General features: G+C 37.8%; 1 pseudogene; it reads left to right on the top strand.

The window, feature by feature from the left end:
* Positions 1-1542: 1542 nt before the first annotated feature.
* The window catches only part of LOC129774333 (histone-lysine N-methyltransferase SETMAR-like), a 45080-nt pseudogene continuing 30857 nt past the window's right edge, over positions 1543-15765 (top strand).

Below are 15765 nucleotides of genomic sequence, written 5' to 3'. Positions count from 1 at the left end.
TCAACCAAGTGTGAAATGACAACACACAGAAACAACCACTACCCTTTTGTTCTCCGTATTGACCCGTTCGAACCAATCGAACGCGCTCACATATTTCCTTGCTGGCTCCTCCTCCTCTAGAATAGAAGCTACCTTGTGTAGAGTTTTAGTTTAAGCATTATAAAAAGTACATGTCGAATGCAAGCAACAGGTCTTTTACATTTCCAACCAATCAAGTTAACAAGTGTCGAATGCACGCGAGGACGGAACTAAGAATATAGTGATATTTATATTAGTGGAATGTGCCTGAGTTCTTTCATTCCGAAATATATCACAAGTGCCCCAAAGTGATAGAAATTGTATACTACATCGGGTTGAACCTTTCTACATGGCGACCGAGACTTTAGCCTGAATCTTCGGCTATGAGTGAAACCAAACAATTTTTTTTGTTTTGACGAAACAGTGAACGTTCAAAAATGGGCTTTTTCTCGGCAGACGAGATAGTGTCGAGCGCCCCAGTGTCGAGTTCACCGCAAACGATTGCTTTATGCATCCTTGCTGGTGCTGCGTTAGGTTACGGTGTTGTGCGGTTAATGCACACGTTTTATAAGAATCACTCGGAGAGAGTAGCCTCCCGAGCAGTGAGAGCGGCACAGCTCAACCAGGTATAAAGGGCAGAAGTGAACTATTTTTTTTTTCAAAATTTGAACAAAGTGAACTAATCAACGAAGACGTGCCAACTAGACCAAAGTGAACTAATAAACGGAACTGTGCTAACCACCCATGTGAACGAACCAATAGAAACTCATTACACGAACTAGTGACCATTGGAAAAACTAAACATGTGGAACGAGAACATCAAGGACATCTTGGCCCAGGCGGAGGCCCAAGCGGAACACATCGCATTAGTGGAAAAAATCGGATGGCGGCAATATAGGAAGCAACACCCGAAGCAGCCGAAAAGAGGTTTCAATATCAAAATTGAAGACATCCATGGAGCAACCATCTATGTGACACCTTTCACAAAGCTCAGCCTTACTGATACTGTAGTAGGATACCGCCGACAGAGATGGTAAGTCAATTATAAGATGTAAAATATGAAAAAAAAAAAATTTTTGAAGTAAAAATTGTTAATGAAAAAAAAAAACACAAAATGTTCATGGAAAATATGTGCTAAGCTGTAAGACTACTTGTTGTAGACATCAACAAAAACAGAAATAAAAAAAATTTTTCGCCTTTAATTTAATGGCAAGTTTAATAGAAAACAAAATACAGAAATTACAAGTAATTGCAAAATCACTGCGATCCGAGCAAACTAAAAAGTTAAGAAAAGCTACATTGAGAACCAAGCTCGCAGAAGCTGAAAAATTAGCTGAAGATATTAAAACAATAGTAGACCCTCGCGTACACAATAAAGAGGCTGAAGAATTGTTATTGCTTGCCGAAAATGCTAATCTAATATATCAAGATATTAGAAATAAAATAAACATTATCATTAAACAAAAATCTTTCAAAGAAGTAGCTCTTGCGATATTGTTCGTTGTTGGAATACAAAAACCGAAAATGTCCAAATTCGATTACAAAGAGGCAGCCGCAATGGTGCCAATCTACGACGGCTCACCTGATGGACTCGATATGTTCATCAGTGCAGCCACACTACTAAATGAGATCTCCCCCAGCGCAAACAAAGCGTTGGTATATCAATTCCTACTGACCAGACTCGACAAAAAGGCCCGAAGAGCAATTAATAATAGCGTGGATATACCTTCACTGCTAACAAATTTAAAAACTACATGTATATCAAAGACTAGCGCCGACAGCATATTAGCGAAGTTGAAGTCTATAAAAAAACAGTCAGCAGACGAATTATGTAAGGAAGTTGAAGAGCTGACCGAACAACTCATCGACTTACACATCAAGGAAGAGACACCACCGCAACGAGCAGCAAAACTCGCTTGCCAAGCAGGAATCGATGCCCTCATCGAAGGCATTGATAACCCTGAATTAAAAACTATATTACGTGCGGGAGCCTTCACCAGCATAGCTGACGCAGTGGAGAAGGTCAATAAATATAAATCGCTGTCAACCAAATCAGCAAATGTGCTTATTTACAATCGCGGGCAGCGACAACCGCCCTACCCGCATCCTAACCGTTTCAACCAGAACAATCGTGGTAGAAATTTTAATAACTATAGAGGAAGAGGTGGTAGATTCAATAATCAACCTCAACAAAACCAAAATTTTAACCAAAATCGCCAATATCATCAACAGAATTTCCCTAACCAAAACAGAAACTTTAGGGGCAATGGCAGCCAAAACTATTACAACAGACCGCAACATTTCATTAGAATTGCGGAAAACTCCGAAAACCCGGCTGCGAACCTCCGCGCGTTGTCGGACGAAGAACAGGAGGAAAACCGAAATCAACATCAAATATTTTCAACCTAAATATTACTTGTTCAATGTTTATTATAGTTAAATTAAGCATGTGCGAACAACCATGCGTTCTTATTCTTGATACAGGGGCAGATATATCAATCCTAAAGGAAAATTTGATCAAACGTACCCAGAAAATTAACAAAAATAATACATGCATAATAAACGGCGTGACCGAAGGCAAACTTGAAACAATAGGTAGTACCAACACTAGTCTACTTATAGAAAATAATAAAATTCCACACCAATTCCATTTGGTGAATAAACAATTCCCAATTACAGCTGACGGCATTCTAGGAAAAGACTTTTTAACAAAATATGAATGTAATCTGTGTTTGAAGACATGGTTACTATCCTTTTTCTTCAATGAGACTAATCTAGAAGTACCGATCCATGACACATGGGACGATCATCTAGTCATCCCCCCCAGATGCCAGATTATCAAAGAAATAAAAATTCCACATATAAAAGAAGACACTGTCATAATTTCTCAAGAAATCAAACCTGGAGTATTTTGCGCAAATTCCATAGTTAACTCTAAAACACAATTCGTTAAAATCATTAATACCAATACGTCTGAAATACTGCTACCCAAAAATTTCAAGCCACTAACCCAACCGTTAACACATTTTACAATCAACCACAACACAACTAACAACCCTAATCGTATACCAAAATTAACTGAAGAATTAAATCTAACTAACACTCCCCGTGAAGCCCAACACAAACTGATAAATCTCTGCAGAAACTATAACGAAATATTCGCTTTAAAAGATGACTTCTTAACTACCAACAACTTTTATAAACAAAACATTCAACTCAACGACAAAAACCCCGTCTACATAAAAAATTATCGAACTCCAGAGGCCCAAATAACAGAAATAAATAAACAAATATCAAATATGTTAGAAAATAGAATCATCCAACCATCAACCTCTCCATATAATTCCCCTATACTTTTAGTGCCAAAAAAATCTAATACACAAGATAAAAAGTGGCGATTAGTGGTAGACTTTCGCCAGCTCAACAAAAAAATTACACCAGATAAATTTCCCCTTCCAAGAATAGATGAAATACTCGATCATTTAGGAAGAGCCAAATACTTTACTACTCTAGACCTAATGTCAGGTTTCCACCAAATAGAACTTGACGAAAATTCCAAAAAACTAACAGCATTCTCTACTTCAAACGGTCATTTCGAATTCAATAGACTACCTTTCGGATTAAATATTTCCCCAAACAGCTTCCAAAGAATGATGACAATTGCACTCAGCGGCTTACCACCAGAGTGTGCTTTCCTTTACATTGACGACATTATAGTAGTCGGATGTTCCATAAATCATCATTTAAGTAATTTGGAAAAAGTTTTTAAACAACTCCAAAAATATAATTTGAAACTTAACCCCGCAAAATGCTCATTCTTTAGACCAGATGTCACATACCTAGGTCATAATATATCCGCATCTGGCATCCAACCAGATAAATCAAAATTTTCAGTCATATTAAATTACCCTACACCAAACACATCGGATGAAGTCCGTCGATTCGTTGCTTTTTGCAACTATTATAGAAGATTTATTAAAAATTTTGCCCAAATTGCGCATCCCTTAAACAAACTCCTTCGAAAAAATGCAGTCTTCGATTGGAGCTCTGAATGTCAGCAAGCATTCAATTCTTTAAAATCAGCACTGATTTCTCCCACAATTTTACAATTTCCCGATTTTAAAAAAGAATTCACACTAATAACCGATGCATCAAAGACTGCCTGTGGCGCAGTATTGGCCCAAGATTGCGATGGAATCGAATTACCGATCGCTTACGCAAGTAAAGCCTTCACCAAAGGTGAAGCAAATAAATCAACAATTGAACAGGAACTTACTGCCATTCATTGGGCAATAACATTCTTTAGACCATACTTATACGGAAGAAAATTCACGGTAAAAACAGACCACAGACCGCTTGTTTACCTTTTTTCAATGAAGAATCCATCTTCCAAATTAACACGAATGAGACTAGATTTAGAGGAATTTAATTTTGACGTACAATATGTACAAGGAAAACTAAACGTAACTGCCGACGCATTATCACGAATAGCAATTGATTCTGAAACTTTGAAAACAATAAACGTCCTAGCCGTTCAAACGAGAGCAATGACAAGAAAAGAACAAAATATGAATCAGACGGAATACGAACATTTGAATAATAACACTGTACTCGATGTCAATGAGCCTGATCAACTCAAAGTATACGAGGCAGTTGAACCAACCGAATGGGAAAAACTACCCAAACTTCAATGCGGACGCGCACTCGAAGATAATGAAAACGCTAGCGAGAATGAATTTAATAATATGAAATGCGCAATTAAAAATAAAACAGGATTCAAAGAATTAATGTCGACAAATACAAAAATTGCAAGCAACTCGAAAGAGACCTTAGGGAATCTATTACAGAAAGTTGAAAATATGGCCAAAAAATTAAGAATAAGCGCGATAGCTCTAGCGTTATCAAGCGTGATATTCCAATTATGCAGCGTTCAATTCTTCAAGAAGACTTGTAACGACTCGCTAAAAGACTTGCAAATAGTGCTCTACACACCCAAGCGTGTGATAGAAAGCCAAGAAGAAAAATTAAAAATCCTGAAAAATTATCATGATGCACCAATTGGAGGACATATAGGTGCCAATCGATTATATAAAAAGCTCAGTAGACTCTATTCCTGGAGCAAAATGAAATCAGAAATTTATGAATATGTTAGAAATTGTATACAATGCAAACAAAATAAACACAAAACCCCGACCAAGGAAAACTTTATAAAAATACCCACCCCAGAAAAACCTTTTGATTGTGTATCTATTGACACTATCGGACCTTTTAACAAATCTAATTCAGGAAATAGATATGCATTAACTATCCAATGTAACCTCTCCAAATACGTAATAATAAAACCAACCCCAGACAAACAAGCATCCACAATAGCGAGAGCATTTATAGAAAATTGCATTCTCGTATACGGTACTCCGTCAATTGTTCAAACTGATCAAGGAACCGAATACAAGAATGAATTATTTGACAATATTTCAAAATTACTCCAAATTCAACAAAAATTTTCTACCCCCTATCACCCGCAATCAATCGGAAGTTTAGAAAGAAACCATCGTTGTCTTAATGAATACGTGAGACAATTCATCAACCCATCGCAGAGCGACTGGGATGATTGGTTGCCTTACTACGCATTCTGTTACAACACCACTCCGCATACAGATTTATCATACACACCTTTTGAATTAGTTTTCGGCAGAAACGCAACACTGCCATACAACCTAAAATCACACATTGAACCCGTATACAATATCGAGCAATATCATAAAGAATTACAATTCAAACTCAAAACGGCAACAAAATCAGCAAAAGAAATAATTGACAGAATCAAACAAAAGCGTCGTGAAGATCAGCAGAAAGATACAAACCCAATACAAATACATGAGAATGATTTAGTTATGATGACTAACGAAAACAGAAGAAAACTAGACAAGGTATATCAAGGACCATACAAGGTCATATCAATAAATCACCCAAACGCGACATTATTAGATGAGAAAACCCAAAACACTCATACTGTACATAAAAATAGATTAATTACTTATAATTCCCTCCTCCGTTAGGGGGAAGGGGGTATTAGAAATTTGGTACGTATCAGAGATTAAGTTCATTTTTACTCAATTATTTCCCAATTATAATTATTATTAAAATCATCACTGTTATTATCATCATAATTATCGACAATCATTAAATACAAATATTATACAATAAGCATCACAGAACAAATTAAAACTATTATAAATTAAATACACTATATAATTAAATTTACGAATTTATCACAACCTGTAAATATAGTTAGATAACCATATGTAAGAGGAGAAGCTATAACACCCAATAATAATGAATATAATAATAATAAATGATTCCACCCGGTTACATCATTCTCCCAAAGAGGGATGGTGTAGCGGGATAACCTATTACCATTATCCTTTCCCACTTGTCATAAAATCCCAACGATCCTATTCCCACAAATTCATTCCCACGCCATAAATTATCGTCATACATGTTTGTAGGCCAAATGCATTTTTATGTCACAAGCTCACAGCTGCATACGATAATATTAAATAACAACCACTCACCCTTGCAGCGTAACATTATGCAGAACTAACCCACTTCAACCAAGTGTGAAATGACAACACACAGAAACAACCACTACCCTTTTGTTCTCCGTATTGACCCGTTCGAACCAATCGAACGCGCTCACATATTTCCTTGCTGGCTCCTCCTCCTCTAGAATAGAAGCTACCTTGTGTAGAGTTTTAGTTTAAGCATTATAAAAAGTACATGTCGAATGCAAGCAACAGGTCTTTTACATTTCCAACCAATCAAGTTAACAAGTGTCGAATGCACGCGAGGACGGAACTAAGAATATAGTGATATTTATATTAGTGGAATGTGCCTGAGTTCTTTCATTCCGAAATATATCACAAGTGCCCCAAAGTGATAGAAATTGTATACTACATCGGGTTGAACCTTTCTACAGAAGCATGGTGGCCTGTACACTCCTAAAACATCATATAACAATCCATTTATTTTTAGTTCTATATGAATTAGGTGCATTCCATCATTAGAAACATTTTTTTTAATATTATAATATAATCCATTCTTCACATACACTGCTAATCCACCAGATGATGTATCACGACATGAAAAATTTGAAGTGTAATTTGGTATTTCATACAAAGGACAGTTTTTTCTCTTTAACCACGTTTCACCAACAACAAATACATCAATAGAACATTTTATGTTGTCAAGAAACAAAAGAATATCGTCAAATTTCTGCGTGTCATTCATTCCTCTTACATTCCATTGAGCTATGCGGAGGAAATCGTTATCATTATCGGAACAATTAAGGTTAAAATCTTCTATGCAATCGTGATATGAATTTATATTATTTGCCATTTTTATTTATTTGAATAAATGGAGACATAAAACACATGCAATCATATAAATTTCATTTTTTCGCAATATTGTTACTACACTTTCTTTTAGGTGAAGGAGTTTCCTTTGAAGAAGTATTTCCATTATACCGACTCACCAACTCAATTAAATCATCCCTAGTTTTTATTAAATCTGGCTTAGAATTCTCATATTTTTTAACTAATACATTCCCCCCTCTGCTGCACCAGACATATTTCAATTGTAGCTTCTCCTGATATCCCCTCATTTCAGCCAAAAGTTCCATGGTTAATGATGTAAATTCATCGCGCATTGTAACGGTTGTTGGTTTCCCATTGATCGTATAACTAAGATCGATTTGCGTGGAGGAAAGTTTCCCAGTCTCCCGTTTCTTGTTAAAAACCATCTCTTTTATATTTTCATTTTTAAACACCACACGAATAGGAACCAATGAATTTTTAGGTTTATTTTTTGCATTCATCCTAGTGGCCGAATTTACCATATCAGGATTAGCAGTTACACCAAAACAACCAATAACCTTTTGGACAACTTCGAGAGTATTTTCTTCGGGGGAATATGGAACACCGAGAACTACAGCATTTTTAGAATTTTTCTCGCGATTATTCTTGTCCACTTGATATTCAAGCTTGTGGACCGTATCAGACAATGTATTTTGATTATTTTTCAATTTGTCAACCTCATGTTTCAAATTTTTGTTTTCTTCCTTCAGTTCTTGAAAATCTGATACGATTCCATCGAATTTTGAGGATAGAAAATCTTGCGATTTTTCTATTGCAGTTGTGATTTGTTTCACTTCACCCATAACATTTTCCATTTCCTGGGATACGGCATTCGCCACCGCTCCCTTCAGTTCAACTGCAAGCGATTCCACAATAGAAGCTTTATGATTCTGCATCTCAATGATCCGTTGATAAATACTTGAACAGTTATGAGAGCAAAAATACATTCTATCCTTGAAGCGTCGCGCAGCATTCGCAGTAAAGTTACGGCACTTGTAGTGTGCCTCAGTAAAACAATACATACATGTCAAAAGCTTGCTGGGGTCTTTTTCCGGTTTGTTGCATTCAACACAGATTGCACATTCATCACTCATGTTTATCAGCACACAAAAAAAAAACGAAGTAAATCAATAACAGACAGAGAAAAACAATAACAAATGATACACACTCACACCAATACAAGAACTGCTCGACAAATCACGTAAACAAGAAAGATGAAGAGCACATATATATATATATATTTTGTTGTTGTTTACTACCGCCAACTTGCCGAAACTGAAATCACTGTTTAATTATATATTTTATCTATTTATGGTATGTTTGAGTTTGCAGGGCGCTGTTTCACTCAAAACCGGCCAAAAACTGATGCATCAAACCAGAACTACTCAAAATTTGCATACAATTTTGCACACTATTTTTTCGCCCTAGGAGTCTACAGAAACCACACAATGGGTTACTAGTAAAGAACTACTTCAGCACCCATACACCAAGACCGAACCAACGACTTAGATGTGTACGACGCCTGTTCGCTTCTATTTTCACTAAATCTGTTTATTAAGCGAATACCAAAACAATATGTGTCACAGTATGCTGTTGGAAAGCTACTTCAGCACCTATACACCAAGACCGAACCAACGGCTTGATTGTGTATGACGCCCGTTCACTTCTATTTTCACAAGATCTGTCGATACAAACCGTAAACAACAAGAATTTGATACGCGCAAAATAAACAGAACCAGAAATGTGTGCCTATTTGAGCCACAGCAACTGCAAAATCAAACCTAAAAATACCTTAACTTCCAGTGTTTTTATCCGTTTAATCCATACAGCTAAACAGCAACATCAACAACAGCATTCAGCGGTTCAGCAGAAAAAAGAACAATACACAATACACAACGTCGTTCACTGATAGTGATATGGCAAGCCAACAACCAATTTTATGTTATTTTCCTTGTTCCACTGTAGCACTTTTATAAATTATTTGTAACCATAAACCATACACTATTGACTATCGGAGTAATACTTTATCGTTATTTTATTGGACAATTTACACTCCTTTAAAACACATTTAAGATACAGATATCAATGACTCGTACAAACATGGACGGACAGAGCTACTCGGACGACTTCGACTCTCCTTCTTCTTCATGTGAAAAGGAAAATAGATTTCTTTTAATACCTTTAGAAATTTCTTTGAATTTTTGTTCGGAGTAACTAGCCTGTCCAAGTCTTTTCGTCATTATTGGTGAAACGTTAATACCGACGATTTTAACTTGTTGAATAGCTCAATGTTGTACGCTCGGGAATACTCTGGTATATTGCTGTTTTGGGAATCTTGCGAAGATGCTGAAACGACTGAAACTATTGATGGTACTTCTTCTAAAGTATTTCCTACTGCTGTACCGATCTGCTCCTCAGTGTTACACTGCTTTGGTTTGGAAGAGTATACAGATAAACGCATGCCGTTTATTTTTCCGCAAATTTTTAAAGATATATCTAAAAGGATATTGCATCCCATTGACTTAAGTTTCTCAATCATTGACACGGTTAAGAAACGTTTTTCAGATGAACATTTCTTACCGTTTTTCGGAAACGGTCTAAAGGGTGTGTCACATCAAATTGCATCACGGAAAAAACGCTGTAGAAAATTAATTTTTAGGAATTATATCTTCAGCTTTCGCTTATAATCAGATAAGAGTGTATAGATCACGTTGGCCATGCTTCACTGTCAATTTTTCGTAAATTTGGAAAAATGTCATCGAACGAAAAAGAGCGTCGTGAACTAATCCTGTGCACCCATTTCGAGAATCCGGAGTTGTCACATCGGTAAGATGCTGGGAATCGTCCAATCCACGGTCAGCAGAGTACTAAAACGATACTTCGAGAACCTAACCATCGACTGGAAGGTGAAGAACGGCAAAAATGGATGCTCCGCCAGTGAAAAAGATCACAAGTGCGTAGTTAAGCAGTTTAGACGTGATCCGAGAAGTTCGGTTCGGGATGTCGCCAATAAGCTGAATTTGTCAAGTTCATTCGTCCAGCGGACCAAGCAGCGGGAGGGCCTGCGTACATACAAGGTTCAGAAGGCTCCTAACCGCGACGAAAGGCAAAACATGGTGGGGAAGACGCGAGCCCGGAAGCTGTACACCGAAATGCTGACGAAGCCGCATTGCCTGGTAATGGACGACGAAACCTACGTCAAAGCGGACTTTCGTCAGCTGCCGGGCCTGTTGTTCTTCTCCGCAGAGGACAAATTCAGCGTTCCGGAGGAGATTCGCAAGCAGAAACTATCCAAGTTTGCCAAAAAGTACATGGTGTGGCAAGCGATCTGCTCTTGCGAAAAGCGGAGCGCCCCCTTCGTGATGACCGGCACGGTAAATGGGCAGGTTTACCTTAAGGAGTGCCTACAGTAGCGCTTACTACCACTATTGAAGCAGCACGAGGGGCCGACCATCTTCTGGCCGGATCTCGCTTCGTGCCACTATTCAAAGGACGTGTTGGGGTGGTACGAAGCCAACGGGGTCACCTTCGTGCCAAAGGAAATGAACCCGCCCAACGCGCCGGAGCTTCGCCCAATAGAGAAATATTGGGCGATTATGAAGCAGGCCCTCCGGAAGAATCCAAAAGTTGTCAAATCGGAGGCGGACTTCAAGAGAAAATGGATTTCTGTTCAAAAAAAACTACAACCTGACGTTGTACAGAACCTTATGGACGGGGTAAAGAGGAAGGTGCAAGCATACGGGCTTGGGCTTGATGTATGAATAAAAAGAAAATGCCAAAAGTTGTTTAATAGTTTTTATTTTACTGTCTAAAATTTTCAAAAGGATCGGTCTACTGGGCGAATTTCTACAGCGTTTTTTCCGTGATGCAATTTGATGTGACACACCCTTTACAACACGAAAAAAAAATTTTGTAGTCCATTGTGGTATACTATTATTCACTCTATAAGGAAGATTGTTCGACTGATGAACGATGTTTGAATATGAGTAACTTTATATACATTATAGAGGTACCTTAAAGGTACCTGACTTTATATACCTGTACAGAGGTAGCTTAAAGATACCTGACTTTATATACCTATACAGAGGTAGCTTAGAGATACCTGACTTCAGGTATAATCTAGGCATAACGTAAACAAGTTAATTATATTTGTACCTATAACGTCCGGTTGAATCAACAAGGTGTATTTGTTGTTGGGATTTCAATTCTACTGTTCGTGTTTTGATTGTGTAACACAAATAATATGTTAAAAGTTTGTATTAAGATAAAAAAAGATTTTTTAATATCGCTACGTTTTGTGTTAACCCACATGTCTTCAAATGTTTTTCAACGTAGCTCCTAAACATATATTTTTACCATAATAATGTATTTGGAAAAGTTGTTGGAAATTATAAGCAAATTCATAAAATTTCATGAACATGACGGTATAACACGACAAACATATTTAAAGGAAATATTTACTATGAAAAAGACAAGAAATTAAAATATTTTTTTTTTTCAAATATCTCGAGAATGGCTACATTTAGAAGGAGATTTATAAGGGACTTTTTTTGTTTTAAATCACATCGGAAATCATAATTTGTGGCTAAAATTGATTGTTAACATACGAAAATTCGAAGTTTCGGAAATTCATAAAAAATCGATGTTCCACAAAGTTCGTCAAAAATAGTTTTACCATCTTGGACCCATTTTTTAAAATTTCTACATGACTTCTATTTTATATGAAAAAAAAAATTAAAAATATGTATTTTGGATATTGCAAATTAAAGTTTTTTTTGTGAATAAAAAAAAAGAGTACTAATTTTTTTTCTCAGTGTATATTTTTTTCATGTTAAGACATCAATACGCTACAACTCTTTTTCTAAGACACTATTTCGGTACAACTCATAGTTTTTTAGATATAAATTATCAAAGATTTCTCCTACTAAAATCGATACGCCCTTTTCAAAAGTTACGTTTGAGTCAAAAAAATCCCAATTGTGGAAAACTCATATTTCCTCCAATCCAAACGGAATACAAACTTACATTCGAATCAAAAATACATGTTTTTAAAATCTGCATTTTTTGGACGATTTCATTTGGAATGGCACTATACTTATCATAGTTCCATCGCTCAGGTGTAGGTTGATTGGTTTTTCTCCTTCTTATTGTTGTTCACAATCGTTTTGTTCTTTTTTGGTTTTTTTTTCTGATTTTTTTTTTCAGGAGAATGCGAAAATCGATTTTTATTAATTTTATCTGTTGATACTCTGTTGAAAATGTGGCGCAAGATGTCTTCCTTGCAACCTATCGGCGTAGACCGGAGTCTTCGCATAGCCCTCCTAATAACATAAACTTGTATCCAATCGGGAAATTATTCGTTTACCAAAGTTTCCTTCAACGAATCAATTGTAATGCGTGTTGTGTGGCATCTTACACCATTTGTTGAAACCACAGTTCATCCACACAAGTCAACGATCATGATTTACTGTTACGTTCTGGTTGGCATTATTTTTGAAGAAATACAGTCCAATGATTCCACCGGCCCATACAGCACACCAAGCTTCGTCACGCATATCAAAACGGAAGGCCAGATTAAAGTTCTATGCATCTATGAAAACATTCGTTGTAATGTCCATGATATCCCAGTTCTGGTAGACGGAATCTGTCGTTCCCAAGTGTCTTTTTGCGAGATTTCCGCACAAGTCGTCCACCCAGGACACAGCGAATGTCTGGGCATCCGTGTTCCGACAACAAAGTAATGTTGTCGGAACACGGGCGCGTCCTTTTTCCCGTTCCGAAACCAGTTCCGGGGTATCGCTGCTATTGCCGCTCAACAGTGCAGAGCCGTGACATGACAAATATTGAAAATTTACGAAAGAGCCCAACCGTTCCACATAGGAATACTCCGCGTCAGCACAGTTAGCTCTGTGGGGACGCTTTGGATGGATTCAGAGGGTGGCACGCGGGCACACGATTTAATTTGTATCACAAAACAACTGTTGGTGGCGTGCGAATAACAACGCCCGGACAGGGTAGCGAATAAAAAAAAACATATATAGCGAACTGAAACGAGGACTCGGCTGATGAAAAAGCCATTATGTTGTAGAACACACGTCTCTCCGGTGATGTTAGTCGTCTTTCTGGGCATATGTGTGTTTTTCAATCTGTTCCACCCTCCCTTTCCCACATCCCATCGCATCCAATCGCGGACTCAGAGAGAGAATTGGACAAATGAGAGACAGATTGATAAAATGTATATTTATTTGTTCCTCCGTCATCGGGCGGTATAACTGGAATGTCAGCACTGTAGACGGACAGAGACACGCGTTATGGCAAGCGGTCTTGTCCAATGGACAACATGTCGTAGGTGTCCAATACGGACTCATCTCACCCTACATTCACCGTTTGAGAATGAATCAAACTAGTCGGCTCCCTTGTTGAGTTGCACGCTGTTTTTTTCTTTCAATGTTTAAGGTACAGACAAGAAAGAAGTGCGACCTCCGCAACACGTCGAATTTTTCAATCTTATCAATTCATCAGCGTACAATTTGCATGCAGCCATTTGTCATACCATGCTTTGGTTGGCATTACTACCGACGAAGGGGCGTCTCCTTTTGCCAGCTATAGCAAAACTGTTTCCCCGTTTTCCATAAATTATGCAACAAAATTAGACTCCGTCCGGGTATCGCTCCGGCAGCAAATGGTGACCGGTTGCAACGTTCGCAATACAAAGGCTGCCTCCTCCGATGCCTCTGTACCCCCCCAGTACGAGAAAGGACTACGAGCAGCTGCCTCCGATCGGGGGACGTAACTGCAGACTTCCTTTATACCTTGCTGCCATGACACATGACACTTTCCGGCCACTACTGCCTCCCGTGCGGTGTCGTCGGCGTAGAATTGCATTCTGGAGTCATCGCTTCATAAAAGTGTTTCTCCATGGCGATTGCCCCCGCTTTCCCTACATCAGTCATCGACCGCTTCCACCGCGTATGTTACAAGCCGCTCTGCTCTGGTGATGCCTGTGGCGCAGTGGCCACGACACTTCGTACAATGTCTGGTCTCAGTTTCTGTTAGCAACTAAATAAGGACGTCCTTTTTTCCGTGCATAAATTATTCGCGCACACCGTGTGCGGAACGGCTTTTCGCAAACAAAAGTGAACAAATGTTTTTCACTTGTTCGGTAATAACAGGACAGGGCTTCACAGCAACGGTATGGAGGAACGAGTACGGACCTCCCCCGTGTTCTGTGTAAATAATTATCCTGAAATTGCTGCCGCCTGGAGAAGATCACACAAATTCACGAGAACAGTTTGAAGCATTCGAAAGTTTGATCGTGACATGCGTTTAGGATTATACCGTTTTGGGTGTAAACTACTAACGAAAAACATTATTTCTATGTATACTTTAGAAGTATAGTTAGAATTTCTGATTTAGGTTAAACAGGCAACATTTTACTCAATAACTTGATGCCACTTCAATGGTAATTCCATTATTATCTTTCATAACAACCTCTGTCCCTATTGGGAAAAAACAGCGACAATCCATTTTCGCAATTTGCTCTTGCGGTGAATTTTTCACCAGAAAAATCATTCGCCAGTTACAGGTGGTGATCACTTGGTACCAGGACTATACTGCCCATGATTGCATAGGGGACGTAATCGACAACACCATTAGTATTGGGAAAACGCATTTTAGTTGTTTTTGGCCTACAAGCATAACCATGCAAATTTCCGAAGAAATGATCTTTCCAGTTGAGGGATATTATCGGCAAAAAGAAAGCCTAGGTGATTTTGCGGATTATGACATATTTTTTCCATCTGGAAAACGCTTGTGTCTATTTATGCGGACAATCAATCATTTCAATGAATATTTGTCCGCATAGCTAGACGTAATCACCAGGTTGCTCTGTTTGTAGCGTTAGCATTTACAATTCCGATAATAGTCAAAACGTCTCCGTCGGTAATTTCCATTGTTATCGGATAAAATCAAAAAGGTTTGGAAGAAATTTAGTGAAATGTCTGGAAAAGGTGCTATCGATTTGTTGCGAGTCTATGATAGTACTTTTTTCCTGAAGAATACTCTGGGATATGATAAGAACAGCAGGTTCGTGTTTTTTCAATTAATTAAATTTGTAAAGCAATCTGCAATGTTGGTAATTTTAGCAACACGATTTACCGATATTACGATCAATCGCATAAAGATGGTGGAGTGACTTACTCCAACGGTAATGCTGAATATGTGGAATAATTCAACGATTAATCCGAGGATTTATAATGCTAAGAACCAATATTATTTTAATTTTACTACTGATCTGATTGATTCATTATCTAGTTGAAGATTCAAATGCAGC

This window comes from Toxorhynchites rutilus, chromosome 3, assembly GCF_029784135.1.
Source record: "Toxorhynchites rutilus septentrionalis strain SRP chromosome 3, ASM2978413v1, whole genome shotgun sequence".
NCBI classification, from domain to species: domain Eukaryota; kingdom Metazoa; phylum Arthropoda; class Insecta; order Diptera; family Culicidae; genus Toxorhynchites; species Toxorhynchites rutilus.
This window is presented reverse-complemented; position numbering and strand designations above follow the sequence as displayed.